The 14,302-nt window shown below is 39.0% G+C and overlaps 1 long non-coding RNA gene across 6 annotated transcripts in view; it reads left to right on the top strand.

Moving 5' to 3' along the window:
- LOC106045535 (uncharacterized) overlaps positions 1-14,302 on the top strand; it is a 116,010-nt gene that overhangs the window by 72,125 nt on the left and 29,583 nt on the right. For all 6 annotated transcript variants that reach the window (XR_010825464.1, XR_010825460.1, XR_010825465.1 and 3 more), the window contains one exon: positions 153-321. This is a non-coding gene — a long non-coding RNA (uncharacterized lncRNA). The remainder of the gene's footprint in view (positions 1-152; positions 322-14,302) is intronic.

Below are 14,302 nucleotides of genomic sequence, written 5' to 3'. Positions count from 1 at the left end.
GTTAGTGATAAAAGCTCACAGGGAGAAGTGGGGAAGAGAGAAAAGCTCTGTTCGCTGGGGTATTCTCTGTCCTCATCTTCCCAGAAATCTACTGAATGTTTGTGTGATGTTTAATGCTGGAAACAATAGTGGGAATTTTCTTGTATCAATAGGTCTTCTCAGAATGGAAGGAGTATGGAGCTCAGCAGATTTCTGCTCAGGACTGTCCAGCCACTGTGGGAGTCATTGCTTTCATCCCTGAGAAGAAGGTACTGCAGCAACTCCGTATAGACCAGGATCATGTAGAGTACCAATCGCTTCTCAAGTGCAGCTACTTCTAAGGTAAAGCCTGGGAGTTAACACTGCACTGGAAGAATACAGAGCAGTTCAAAGTCTTATTTCTTAATCCTTTAAATTTTATGGGACTTGCAATGATTTTATGCTGTTTAATGCAATGAAGTGGGAAAAGATAATCTCTTCTAATAATCAGTTTGTAAAATCAGCTCATGCTGGTGACTTTTGAAAATTCTGGTCTAGTAGAAGTTAGAAGCTAAACTGCTCTTAGCCAGGCCTGATTCAGAATAGTTTGGTTTTGTCTTAGACCGAACCAAAGTACCTTTCTGACTGCCATCCTGTCTTAGCAGAGCAGATTTTCTGAAGACTTCAATTCTCACCTAGGTAAGTAAAGTAAGGATTCAATGTATTTTCTCCATCCAGGATTCATCAGAGGGGTTTAGCTCATTCAGAAAATCTATTTTGTAATCCCACAGCCTAAATATAAGCTAAGCCTTTCTGAAAATCTGGCCTTTTGTGCAAAATGGAGCGGAATGCAAACTTGTGACAAAAACCAAGGTTACATGCAAGGGCCATTAAGTCCTGGGTTGCAAAGTGCCTTTCATCAAAGTGGTGACCACTTAAGACTTGTAGCTGAGAGCTAGAACAGGTAAGTGTGGGCTACCGTATATGTGATTTGCCCAGAAGTTTTGTTTATAAGTAGAAAGGAACTCTGTGCTTTGCCTGTTTTGCCCAGGATTTCCTGACATTCAGCAGTCTTGCCGGAATGCTACTTTTGCTGTGGTTGCTGAATGTCCATTGGCACCACAAACACAGCTGCTGTGTTGTAATGCGGGATAGGATGTACCGCACTGTGTGATCTAAACAGACAGAGTAAGCCTGACGCGTTCTCAGTACCCTAAGCTGAGTGCGCATGCTTGTAATCGATTGTGGAACACATTCAGATTCGTTGCAGTCACCGCATGTAAGTGCATATTGCTGTCTAGGAGCCCTTTCTATCCACCAGACAGTGCTGTGAACAGCTTACCGTGTTAGGAAGCGAAAATTTCCAAATGCTTTGTACACTTGAACTTCAGACAGTTTCCTCATACTAATTAAAGGTGGTGAGTGGGAGTGCACCAGTGCTCTTCTGGCATATGACTGGTTTCTAGCTGATACAGATTAGAAGGGTTTGGTGTAGCTTAATAATAGTTGTGCTTCGAAGAAATGTTTGGTTTATACAGTTAAAAAGGAAAAAATGTTTTGTGTTGTAAAGGCCTAAAGGGCATAATCTGTACTATCTGATCCATTTGCGTTACAAGCTACTACACTGAAGCACAAAACAGCCACTTGATTTCTTAAGCACTTGAAGAGGAAGAGAGGCAGGGGGCTCAAGGGTGGAGAAGAGGGGAGCAAACAAACCTTGGCCAAAGCTTTCACAACAGAAGTTTCATTGTTTTAATTTAGAAAAAGTCATATGTGTAAAAGTTGCATTTTTCCAGTGTTTCCATTAGCACATATAAATTGCAGTTGTTAGAAATCTTGCTATGGATAGGAATGCATTTTCTGTAAGCTCTCAGAGAACAGTGCGGGAAGCAAAATAAGAAACAAAAACCTTTTTCCTGTGTTTTTTTTTTTCTTTGCAAAGACAAGAGTCACCTAAAAATGAGGGGATTAACTATTATGAATCAATAGGAGGCACTTTTGAAAGAGGAAGCATTGCCATCCAGATTTGAGGGAAATGAAGCGTTTATTGGAACAAAAATACCCTCTTTGTTCAAATGTTACTTCATTGAATTGTGTATTCCCTTCTGAAGAGCACAGAAAGCAATTGAAGAAAATGTTTTATGCCACTCTTCCTTTCTTTTACCACTCATGCCTTTTTCTTTGTCTTCCTGTTTCACCTTGTTTTCTGTGTGTCCATCGTTCTCATTAAATTACTAATCAATGCTTTTCTAATTAATGCCAGTTTAATTTAATGTTTAATGAAGCTGTGTCTGTGTGGGGTGTTTGATTTCTTTTTGTGATTCTGGCCTAACCATTGAGATTAGCAGCATCTGTACAAAGCTGCAAAGTCCCTTGGGGCACTGAGCAACAGTTCAAACTCGTTTTCTTTTTACAAAATGAAAGTAACTGGCATGTAGGATTAGTAGAAAGTATCCTCTTCATAAAGTGACTGGGACTGTTTACCTTGCAGCTTTCTGAATCAGTTGGAATTTGTTCATTTTCTTGTAAACGATTAAAGGTGGTGGAGTTAGGTCCAACATTACTGTAATGTAGCTGCGAATTGAGCTGGAAAAACAGCTTGCAAACAAAACGATGTGATAAAGCTGGCAAATTTTGTCTGTAAATATTCCATAAGCATTTTTACAAGTATACATGTCATTGGAAAATATTTAAAAAATGTTGCGTATAAACATATTTTGGCTTGTGGGTTGCTTACAAACAGTTTTCTGAGATGGTTTTTCCTTGACTACTCACAAATTTTTATGCCATTGGTCTTCTAGATCATGTGGTTTCATTTCTCTTTGTTGATTACATGTCTCACAATGCCACAAGAGCCTTATCAGCAAGGCTACGTGTACACTGACAGAATAGACACTTATACAGAGGCGGAGGGGCACAACACTTCATAACATTTTCTTTACCTACAAACAAAATTTTTCTAGCACGTGTTTGCAGAGGATTGACCTAAAGGGTAGTAATTACTGCTGAACTGACTTTGTGGTTTGTTCATCTCTGGGGATCGAGATATACCAGTGTTCCTGGAGAAGCACTGCTGATCTGAGTGGTCCTATGAACTGTTCAGCCTGTTTTTCAGAAACTCTGGGAAGTGCAATCCAAGGACATACTCAGTGAAGCCTTGGAGCCCTCGTGTCTGTAGGCCTCAAGACAGCAGTGTTCTACAAAATGTCCCCAAACAGCATGAAGCAGCAGGCTACGGTGTATTTCCTGAGACTAGCAGGAGGGGAGTGCAGGAGTGGGGATTGACAAGACAGTGTTTGAATGTCAACATTGAACCAATCGTTCGGCATTACCAGATCTGTTCCGAGAATTAGGGTTGTGGTGAATAGATGTCTAAACAACCTAGTAACTTCCTCTGCAGAGAACATCCAAGCACTCCTATGATTGCTTAAAAAAAAAAAAAAAGCAAAAGGTGTTGGTGTTGTCTCATAAACATGCACTTAGTGCTAGAGACATAGTGTTTGTTATTTCCAATCAAATGATTCCTTTACTGAGGATTTGTAGTGTTGTTGTTTTGTTTTTTTTCCAGTGGGATTGGAAAGACATGTTGCTTTCAGATGTGTGATGGATTCTGTCCATCATAATCTAGCTCTTACTGACTCTGTGGCTCCTCCTGTCATGGTAATTAAGTTCATCCTCTGCTGGCACCAGCACTGCATCATTTAGATGAAGGTGGACCATTATTAAGGAGCATCATCGTATTTTTCCTAAGAGACTCTGCATTGAAGCAGAAAGTATTTAGGACACATCTTAGCTTATTTTGAGATTTGTATTAATTTCAGTAGGAAGATTTGCAACATGGTTATGTCTGTTTACACGGTAACATGCAGAAGGAGGATATAAATCAGAGTATTTAAGGGAAACTGAGAAAATGTACGTACTTTGAGACCTGTATATGCTTCTTATATAGCCCTCGCCCACAGCTTCATACAACCGCTCTTTACATTTGGAGCTAGTGGTTTCTTAAATGCTGAGAGCCCACAATTGAGCCCAGATTTCCAAAAGTGCTTGGCACCCAGCAGTTCTCACTGAGACATTTTTATGGCCAGATAATCAAAATTGCTCAGCATGGAAGAAGCTAGGGAAGTTAGAAAAGCTAGCCACTTACTTTAATTCCCAAATAGAGTCTGGGTTCCTCAGAAAAGCTGGTTCATTTATTACAGATCCAGTCACTGTGTGCCTATCCTGTAAGTACATTTTTCTCTTATGGACATAGAGTCTATAATATATATCCTTCAAAAACTTTCCCACTTGTTCTTCCATATAAATTGTAATTACATTAGTTTCATTGAATTTGGAAAGCTGTTGGTACTGTACGAAAGAATCAAAGTTCAAATGAAAATCAGATCCGGTAATTATAGGATTTTCTGCAAGCATTTTTCTTTTCAGGCTTGACTTGGAAATGAAATAAAGACAAGAGACACCCGTTTCCAGGTTAGGAAGCAAACAAAACCAAATTGTAAAGGGTGAGGGTTGCTTAGATGAACTGCTTCTTATAAAGCAGTTTGACAGCTGGAAAGAAAAACATTGAGGTAACTTGTAAAGTGAATAAGCTTTAAGCTGTTACTTTTGCAATTTCCCACTTAGCGTTGCCTGTCCTACTGAGCAGAGGGACTTGGTAGTACATAATATGCCAATAATAATAGTCAGCATTTACTTTGTACTATGAAGACATTAGCTAACTAGCCCAACACCCCTGCAAGGTGAGGAAATAGTATGATTGCCACCTTGCCTCTGGCACAGCAAACACACTAGCAGAGGTTAAAGTCAGGGTTTGCCAAGAAAGTTGCTGGTTGCGTTATTCTTCCCTCATTTCTTCTAGCAGCTGCAGAACCACCTCTTAGTGTCCCAAGGTGCATGCTTCCTCTGTGCTGTTCCAAGGGTCTGATCCTTATCAATGAGCCCAGGAGAGGTGGATTGCTTGTAAACTTATGCCTGAAAGGATTTTACTTAGCTAATAGCAAGAAACACTGTGGCTAGCTTTAGGGAAGAGATGCATAAGAAGTGGCTTGCATGGTGTGGGTTGATGAATTTAAAAGGAGCTTGTGTTTTAATTGCTTTGGTACTTTTGAAAATGTATGCATAAGTCTTTTCTTCAAACAAAAGGAGCTTAAGCTTTTTTAGACAAAGAGGTCTCTGACTCTGACTTGAGGCGTTATGATACTAACTGGTTGCAAGTTCATTCTGTTGTTGGATCAGCTTCCTTGAACACTCTTGTTAGGGAACCTTTGCCAGAAATTGTATTTGAGGCTGGCTTAACATGGTGGTAAATGAACTCTTTCATCTGCTTTCTTCCAGCAGCAAGTGCTAGTTTAGATGTAACGTGCTGAAAAGGAAGAAACAAATGCGATGTCGGTATGCTTTTTTTAAAATGGTAATCCTAATAGAGGTTGCCACTACAATATGTTAAAGTATTTTATCTATTGTCATAAATAAATACATAAAGCATAAAATACATAAGCAGTTTGAGAATTTTTTAATGATATTTAATATGTTTTTTCATAATGTGGGGTATTTGTGATTTATTTTTTCCAAGGCAGACCTTTTAAATCTAAGTCTTCTCTACTTGCCCTCTTTCCTGCTTGGTTTGGATTTTTTGCTTTGAGTGTATCTCAAAATCTAGAATTAGTTGTACAGACACTTTGATTGCGTAGTGCTTCTTCCTCCCACTACAACTTAATTTCTATGATTGGGGATATTATGCTGCGTAGTATTGCAAGCAAGTTCTTGTGAATGCTGATGTAAGCAACGGTTTGCAACGGATTCTCTTAATTTTTCATCTCTAGTGATCAAGAGAAGACGAGATTTGGAGACAGCAAGGACAGAAGATAAGTCTTTAGGAAGGACAGGTTTCCTGTGCTTCAGGGAAGTCAGTTGAATATGAAAAACAACTTTTTTTTTTTTTTTAAACATCTCTATGAATTTCGTTTTCCTCTTAGGAGTGTTTTCCTTCCAAACAAAAAATTTTGCTGATTGTCTTGCCCTTCCTTTCTTTGTTTGTTCTTCCCCATTAAGTTGTTCTACCTGATTAAATGGACTTTTTTGTTGTTACTTTTTGGTAAAAGATGAGGCTTGAAATTGGTCCAGTTGATAGTAAAGGAGCATTGAAGGCCCCGGATGTGATTAGCACAGGGTAAGGAGGTTCAGAAAACCAGTAGTCATGTCAGCGTAACTTCTGTTAGAATCTGATGCTCTAGATAGCAAGCACGTTCGTACTTTCCAAGTCTCTATCCTCTATCTCTGGGGTGGGGAAGAAGGTTCAGAAAATATTGTTTATTTGACAGGTAAACAAACTTGTGACCAAATGCACGGATGACCAGCAATTGCTATCATTAAAGGATCTCAGACAGTGGCTACTTCCTTGGGGGGCCATTAAAAATCCATTGGCAGTCGCATGTGGCTTAAATTTACAGCTTGAGCTCTTGCTCTTGCATTCTGCCTCCTTTTGCCCTTGTAATTTCCAGTGGAGAATTATTTGTCAATTCCTTAACTGAGAAGTTTAATACCCCTGGTGGGGTAGAGTACAGACAACAATTCCTGGTAGAAACCAGGATGGTAATTTCTACCATCCTTTTATCAGAATGGTAGAAAAACAGATGGTACTGCCATCTACTTCAGCGTTTTTATTTCCAGCCCCCCTTGCATTGTTGTCCCCTTGTTTTCTTTCTTCTCCTACCAGTGGTTAAGTGAGAAGGAGAAGACAAAGTTAGGTAACAAGGTTACTGCTGAGGCTCCAAACTCAGATCTCTCAGTTTATAACTTCCATCTGATTCCAGATATGAATCTGGAATGATTTGATTACCCTGCAGTGTATGCAGACCAAAGAAAATTGAGTCCACATGAGCTACTGTCATCTCTACTGACTTGACAAGAAAAGGTGATGTTAGATTTGCATCTGTCTTAGTGTTATCAAATCTTCCAGTATTTGGGGTGTGTTGCATTCTGGGATTTCATTAAAATCTTATTGTTAACTAAAGAGTCAAATTTCTAGTCTTCCTGGTTGTAGAGAATATCCTGAAAATGTGCTCCCTAAATGTGATAATGGATGGGAAAACAGAAGGCAAATTAAAATAGCTCCCACTTCTTTCTTTTCAGAATTCAAAGTTACTTGCTGCTTTTTGTTTGTTTGTCTTTTTGGCTTTAGGATCCTGTGACTGACTTTCAAATTCCTGGAACTGTGAATTTCTGCATTGGTTTTCCAAGTACGCCCATCTAAATCAGGACTGAATGGGAGGGAGGGAGCTCTTAAGTCTCTGGCTGCTTAAACTTCTGTAAAGAATCATGCTGGGAAGCTGCTGGAAGAGAAATGGTGATAGGAAATGCTGCACTTACTCTCAAACGTTCAGTCTGGGAGCAGAATTTGTACTATGGAGAGTGGAGATACTACATGGCATTTGCAGCAGTGTATGTAAATATGGGTGTTGAAACCGGGACAAGCCATGTCTGTAAGATGCCATCAATACAGACACTCGCTTTCTGTGGGGCATGGCTACAAATGCCTTGGATTCAATAATTCATTGAGGGAATGTATTTGCTTTACAACCCCTCATGCAGAACTCTCTGTCATGCTGTTTGCAAGCCCAGAAACAGCCATTATAAAATGAATCCTTTCTACTGTTGAACAAACATACCAAAACCTTCTGATATTTCACTCACCATGTAACATCACAGGCCATGCTGCTCCAGGAGAGCCTGCTTAAGCCTTTTGTTTCAGCAAAATGCACACCTGCCAAAAATAGCATGAAGGCTTACCAGCCAATATTTCTTCAAACAGTGCTCCTACCCTCCCACATCCCAACCAAAGAATGTTTGTGTGTTGCTGCCAATTTCTGCCAACGGTTACAAGCAGTGGGGAATGCAGGAACTGCCACTAAGTTTCTGGAAGAACAAGGCTTGACATATTTTGGCCAAAGAGAAATCCGTAATCCTTAAGGAACAAAGATTCTGTTTTCATGGAAATCAGTCTAATGGGAAGGGAAAGGCAGGGAGATGTAATTCTAATTCAATGGGATGTATACGAAGTAAGCCAAAACAGTTTCTTAGCAGAAAGCAGTTCTGTGATTTTAGTGCCATTAGATATACCTGGAGTGTTGCCAGTTGCTTCAGTGGAGTTGCTGTGGATTTACCCTCGTGAGACTGACATCAGAGTCTGGCTCACAGGAGTAGCTCATCTGACTTCACCCACTGGTAACTAAGGTTACTATCTACCTCGCTGAGAGCAGCTCTAGATGGTGACGTTAGGGTATTTCCAACCACAGTCTTTTACAAATTTTCTTTTTTGAGGGCAAACAGCGTCTGCTTCAAAAGTATTTAATGACCTTTCAAAAGGGAACCGTCCATAGGCAAGGCAACACTGTGCTACAGTGCAAGCCACCAGCCTACTGGAAAGAATGCATCTATTAATGAGTGCAGAATAGTTTCTTGTTCTATGACACTGACATTCCTTCATCACTCAAATAAGATGCTCTGGGTAGAGCTACCAAGCAGTGCAATTTCTGATTTCTCATTGATCCTTCAAGGTACACATTGCGGAGTACATCTTGAACTAGAGTTTTTTCTTTAAGAATAGTCTTCCTACTGCAGCTGGTATACTCGGTAAATGAACTTAAGGACAAGGACGTCCAGAATTTAACGTGCTCAGTGAGGCAATGATATAGTTTTTATTTTGTCCTCTTAATTTCTCACACAACTACATAATCTTTAGTGGAAACCCCAGAATGGATTTATTATTTGATCAATCAGTGATTCAGTTCCTTATCAGCTATGATTTGTTATTAATGGAGCCATAACAAGGCTGTGCTGATTTGTACCATGAATCCAACTCTTTGATGAAGTCAAGAGCTGAAGAATAATAAGAATTCTCTGTGGGTGTGTTGAATTAAATACTGTGCATGGGGTCTGTTTTAAAAATTTAATACAAATTAAATGTGTTTATTTTTATTATTTTTGTGCCCCTAACCTTCCTTGTGATATCTTTTAAGTAGAAGGTCTGGGAATTTCCCTTCTTACCCTACCTCTACATGTTCAGTAACTCTGGGATTTATATTATATGGCTAATACTGGGCTGGAAAATACATCCGCTAGGTTTACATCTTTTTTTCTAAATGGAACAAAATGTCACTTTAGGTTTTCTTTGAACCAACAAAGAGAAATTCAGTTTCAGAACAGGCAAATTCAGTAACAAAGTTCAGGCCCCTTGGTTGTTGTGTTTCTGGGCTTCAGAGTGGTTTTACGTGGGTCTAGATTTGAAGTTCTGGCTGGATCTCTGGCTGCAAGCAACCCTGAAGTATCTGTAGGCTTAGTGTCAGCCAGTAGCTGACAGCATTTACTGATGATCTGAACTGAGGCCTGAATTAAAAGCGTGACAAAGGATCAGGGGTGTGAAACACTGTGAGAAATACAAAGGCAAATCACTGGAAATAGAACCCCCACTCATTCCCAGATAGGCTTTAGGTTTCTGTCATTCCTCTCTGTTTCTCTCTGTTCCTTGAGTAGACTGCTTCATTCCAAATCACAGCATCGCTCTTTATTTTGCACATCACAAATGGTAAGATGGAATTTGTTACCTTTTGCCATGAATTTAAAGAGACTGCATTAGTCATGTGTGGTGGAATCATCTGCAAGTCCTACAGATACTTCAGAAGAACAGGCAGTGAACTCTGCTTATGTTTCACCTGTTCAGTCTAATAACAGATTTTTTTTTTCCCCTTTGGCCTCCTTGTTTTAAGTTTTCATAGACTTGTAGCCATTTTGAGATGTTAATTTATTTGGGAATACATAAATAATGACAGCACTGATGGGACAAACATTAGTAACGTCCCTGTTGCAACATAAGGTCAATTTATACGGGACCTTGTAATAACTAACCTTAATTTGAGAAATGTAAAATTTTATATTTAGGTACAGATATGCTGACTAGATAGGAAGGGCATAAATGTCCTTTAAATTTAATGCTAATCTATGCAGCATTAGAATTGAAATATATTCACGTCCAGAGCTTCATACCCAAGTACTATTATTTTTCATGGTTCCATATATTTAAAAGTTTAGTTCCTGTAGAAAGTCAGTTTTTTTCTCACAGGGATGTTTAGTAATCCTTTCCCTTTCAAAATGTCACTGATTGGCCTGAGTTGCCAGCCGTACGACCTTCCCAGTTGTCCATATGCAGTTCGCTACATTTTGCAGGTGGGCACTTCTGTATAGTGTATGCAATTTACAAGGACTTGGTGCCAGTTCTCTTTTTGGTTTCTTGTTTGCTCTGTATTCTTTTTGTCGGCTGGCAATGGAACACATGATAATGCTGCTTCAAGTCATCCATCTTACATTGTTATAAGAGACTGCGAGTTGGAAAAAAGTCAGAACATCACTGGAGCATACCGAGAACCCTAGTAGAATTTTGGTCCTTTTCTGCTTAGAAGAAGTCGTCAATCTTTGAATATCATAAACATTTATTTTTTTGATTTTAAAAAAGGTTTTTTCAAAAAATCTTGTTTAGAAACCATATGTTCATGTTGGAAATGTAATTTGATTGTCTTATTGCGTCCTCATAAGAAGCCTGGTAGAATAGGATCTATTTTCTTGTGCTTCTGACTTGCTTAAACTCTGCTGTCAACCGTCTTTTATATCAATATTTGTTTGAAACTCACTTTTTTTTAATTATATATGGTTGATCTGATCCACTGTAGCTGTTCTAAGTCAGTAAGGAAAGCAAAAGTGCTTAACAAGACTTCAAGTGAAGAAATATTGTGTAGGCATAAATGCTTATTTCATGCTGCCATCCTTACCGGCTGCTATTCTCAGCTGTGAATTTATGAGCCTTGAAGCATTGTTTGAAACGGATGATTTTTCAAATGTGTAATATCAGTTATACTTACTTTCATAATTTAATATTCTGGTCTCCCCACTAAAAATAAACAAACAAACCCTCCTCAAGAGAACCAAACACGAGTCCTTCAATAAAACATCTTCTAAAGCCAAAACAATTCTTTGAACTTGAAACTTGAGTGTTCTAATCTGGATTTTACAGGGAGAATGAAACCCTCAGATCAAGGGAGGTTATAATCTAATTTTAAAGTTCAGAGTGCACAAATTTAAGTAACATCAATTCTACTTAGGAGATCAAGTAGATTTGAATTGTTCTGTAATTTTAATCTTTAGTAGGTATTATAAACACAAGGATGCAATTTTAAAAAGTCTTGGAAGTAATAGTAATGGAGACAACATTTAGAGGAGATCCTATGAAACTGCATTTGAAAACTTGAACCCAAGGGTCTGATACAAAACAGATAATCAGGAGTCAGTGTAGAACTATGCACAAGATAAATGCAGCTGAGCTTTGCGTTGGTAAACTGGGTGGCAGGAGAGATGTTTGTGGTACAGAATTCCTGTTATTGAATGAGAGGATTCTATGTTAGGTATCATCTACAGAGGTTATTTACATTTAGTAGGAGTCCGCAGCATGCCACGTTTGGAGAACTCTTAAGCCAGTATAGTTCTTAAAATGCTTTTTTTAACTCAATTGCAAGTAGTTTGACTTGGCTTTGATGATCATTGGCTCCACTGCCCACACGAAGGGGATGGGAAATGAAGTAGATGCTCAGCTGGTTGTTCTCCTTAGAAAAGAGACTTTGGTGTTGGTATAAGCAGTAAAACAGTTGGCCTTCCCTTCCCCCTGCATCACGGCCACTTTTCCTTTGCAAAGCTTTTATATAGAGCACAAGGACCTATAAATAACAAGGGAGCCTATAAATAAATACAGCTGTGAGCCGACAAAGGCTTCTGACAAATGATGTTTATTGAATTTCTCACGTGTGGTCCAGTTTGAATCCAATGATGGGGTTTGCTAAGTTTTCAAAAGTGTATTTTGTGCCAAGGCTAGGATTCCCCTCTGTTGGGCAGAATAGGGAGCTTTCTGGATAGCTGAGTAAGAGAGAGGAATAGGGAGAGAGATGATTTTTTTTCAGTGAAGCTGAGCTTATGATATTAACTTTGGACTAACCAATCCAGGATCTAGTGCCTGTTGTTTACACAAGAGGTTTTATGAGAGAAAGCGATCATATCACTGCAAAGTGCTGGCTGAAACGTGAACACCCCCTCCCCCTAGTAATTAATCCTGAAATCATTGTCCTATAAATGCAGTCATTCATATCTAGATTTAAGTGTATGTTATTGTAGCACTCAAAATTAGTGATCAGTGATGTAGGTATGGCCTGTTGTGGTGGGGGTTGTATGGATGAGAAAATAGAAAGCCTCTGTCCCAAAGAGTTTGGAGTCTTCCACTTGAGCCGAAGTTCCAGGTCTGCTGGGTGCATAAAGTTGGTTGGATCTGACCCATAGCCACCATGGGAGCTCTATTCAGGTAAATTGACAAAGCATTAATTACTTCAAAGGAGAGCTAATGAGGCAATAAACCACAAGGGTGAAACTCAAATGGTTTATAGTACCATTAGTAGGCTGAAATGGAATTATAATTAGAGCAGGGCAAACGATTCATAGTCCACAATTTATCCAATGGATTTAGTGCTTGTTTCTGTTCATGAATTATGCACAAGTAGACATATTTTAGGAATGTATTCATTGTTTGAAATTGCTCAGCAACCACTTTATATGGAGACGTTTCTGCCTATAGGGTGATCCTTGCACAGATTGCTTCTGTTTCTCTCTGCTTATTTGCTTGGCGACTGTGTGCATATATTTGTGTTCTACAGTGTGTCACTGAAATACTATGGTGCTTCTACTTCCTGAAATGTTATTTAAAAAAAAAAAAAAACACAAGTAATTGTTCTTGGATATGCAGCAATTGCCTAAACTTGTTAGAGAAACCTTTCTTGATCTTTAGGGTTTTTTTGCTATTGTTTTGCTTAAGGAGCAGTCCCTTTGCAAATTGCCGTGCAGGAGAGAAGTAATCTCAGCAATATTTGCTCAAGCATCCATCTAAAAAATTATAAAACTTCTATGTCCGAAGAAGAGTGTGATTCAGAAATGATGAAACAGGTACGGGAGAGCTTTATTCCATTGTTCAGATCCTGACTTGAGTTAGGTGCAGAATAATTCACACAAGCTTTTCAGAATAAGTCTTATCTCAAGGTTTAAGGTGTTTAGGGTGAGCTCCTAAAATTCTTCAGATTGGATCTCTTCCAATTTGCATTAAATACTTGTATTACACAAGGGATATTCCCATGTTGTGGGATATTTTTCCTGTATCTGCTATGATGAATTTGGAATTACTTACACAGGGGAATGATGTTGATGAGAGGGGATGTAATGTTTGGAGGTGGCAGTGTTCACGCACTGATGCTCCTTGTCCCTGGATGATGTTTGTGTGTTTATCTTGCTGCTTGTAGACTAGTGTGTAGCAGGCCTGATGACATCCAGCTCCTTTTCAGGCAAAAAATATAGGTAGTACTTCCTAGTCCCTAAACTATCCATTAAGATGTACTGATGTGTCAGCTTTTCAGTCAAAATGTCTTGGGGCCACTTCGTTTTTCCATTTACAGTCCTGTTCTCTTCTATGCAGGCCTGTTCAGAAGAGTCAGAGGTAAGCCACAAACCTGTATCTTCTTCTGAAGTTGCTGTGTACGCTTGTCTTTTAATCAGGCATTTACTTCTGTGCATCTCAGGTGACTGACAAGCTGAGGTTGTTGGGGTGGAGGTGCTTTGTGCTGCCCAGTGGTCGCCTGGCTCCACATTTGCCTTCCTGAATAAATCATGCATTCTCCTTTTTGTATGACATGTTTAGTTCCATGATTTAAGAGCTTTAACATATAGCTCTTGTTTGTTCTTGCTTTTGTTAATAACTAATCATGAATTATCCATGAATGGGCTAATTAGGCATTAACCGTATATTATATACCAACCAAAGGATCAAATCTTTCACAGACATCTATGTAGGTAGTAACTACTTGAAATATCCCTGGGCTAGGAATGTCTGCGTGTATTAGGGAAGATCTTGCAAATTCTGGCCTGCAGGGTAGTCACAACATAGCTCAAAAATCAAAACAAGTCTTACATGGAATGAATGCCTTATAGGGAAAAAAGTCAGGATCCCAAATGATGCAAGTGGTGAAATATGGATCAAAAATGTGGTGACATATCCTTTCAAAAGGGGCAAGATTATTGGAAATTATTTTTGTTTTCAGTGTAAAATTTTGAATGGAACTCGGGTAGAAAGAAGTAATTAACAGAAAGACTGCCCATATGCTAGAAGATTTTGTAGATTCTGATAAAAAGATTTTATCAAAAAAAAGAGGCAGAGAAATACTTCAGAACAGCTTATAATATTCTGGGTAACGGAATGCTCTTCTGC

Source organism: Anser cygnoides, chromosome 17 (genome assembly GCF_040182565.1).
Source record: "Anser cygnoides isolate HZ-2024a breed goose chromosome 17, Taihu_goose_T2T_genome, whole genome shotgun sequence".
Classification (NCBI taxonomy): Eukaryota; Metazoa; Chordata; class Aves; order Anseriformes; family Anatidae; genus Anser; species Anser cygnoides.
The sequence above is the reverse complement of the archived record's forward strand: the minus strand, read 5'-3'. Positions and strand labels throughout refer to the sequence as shown.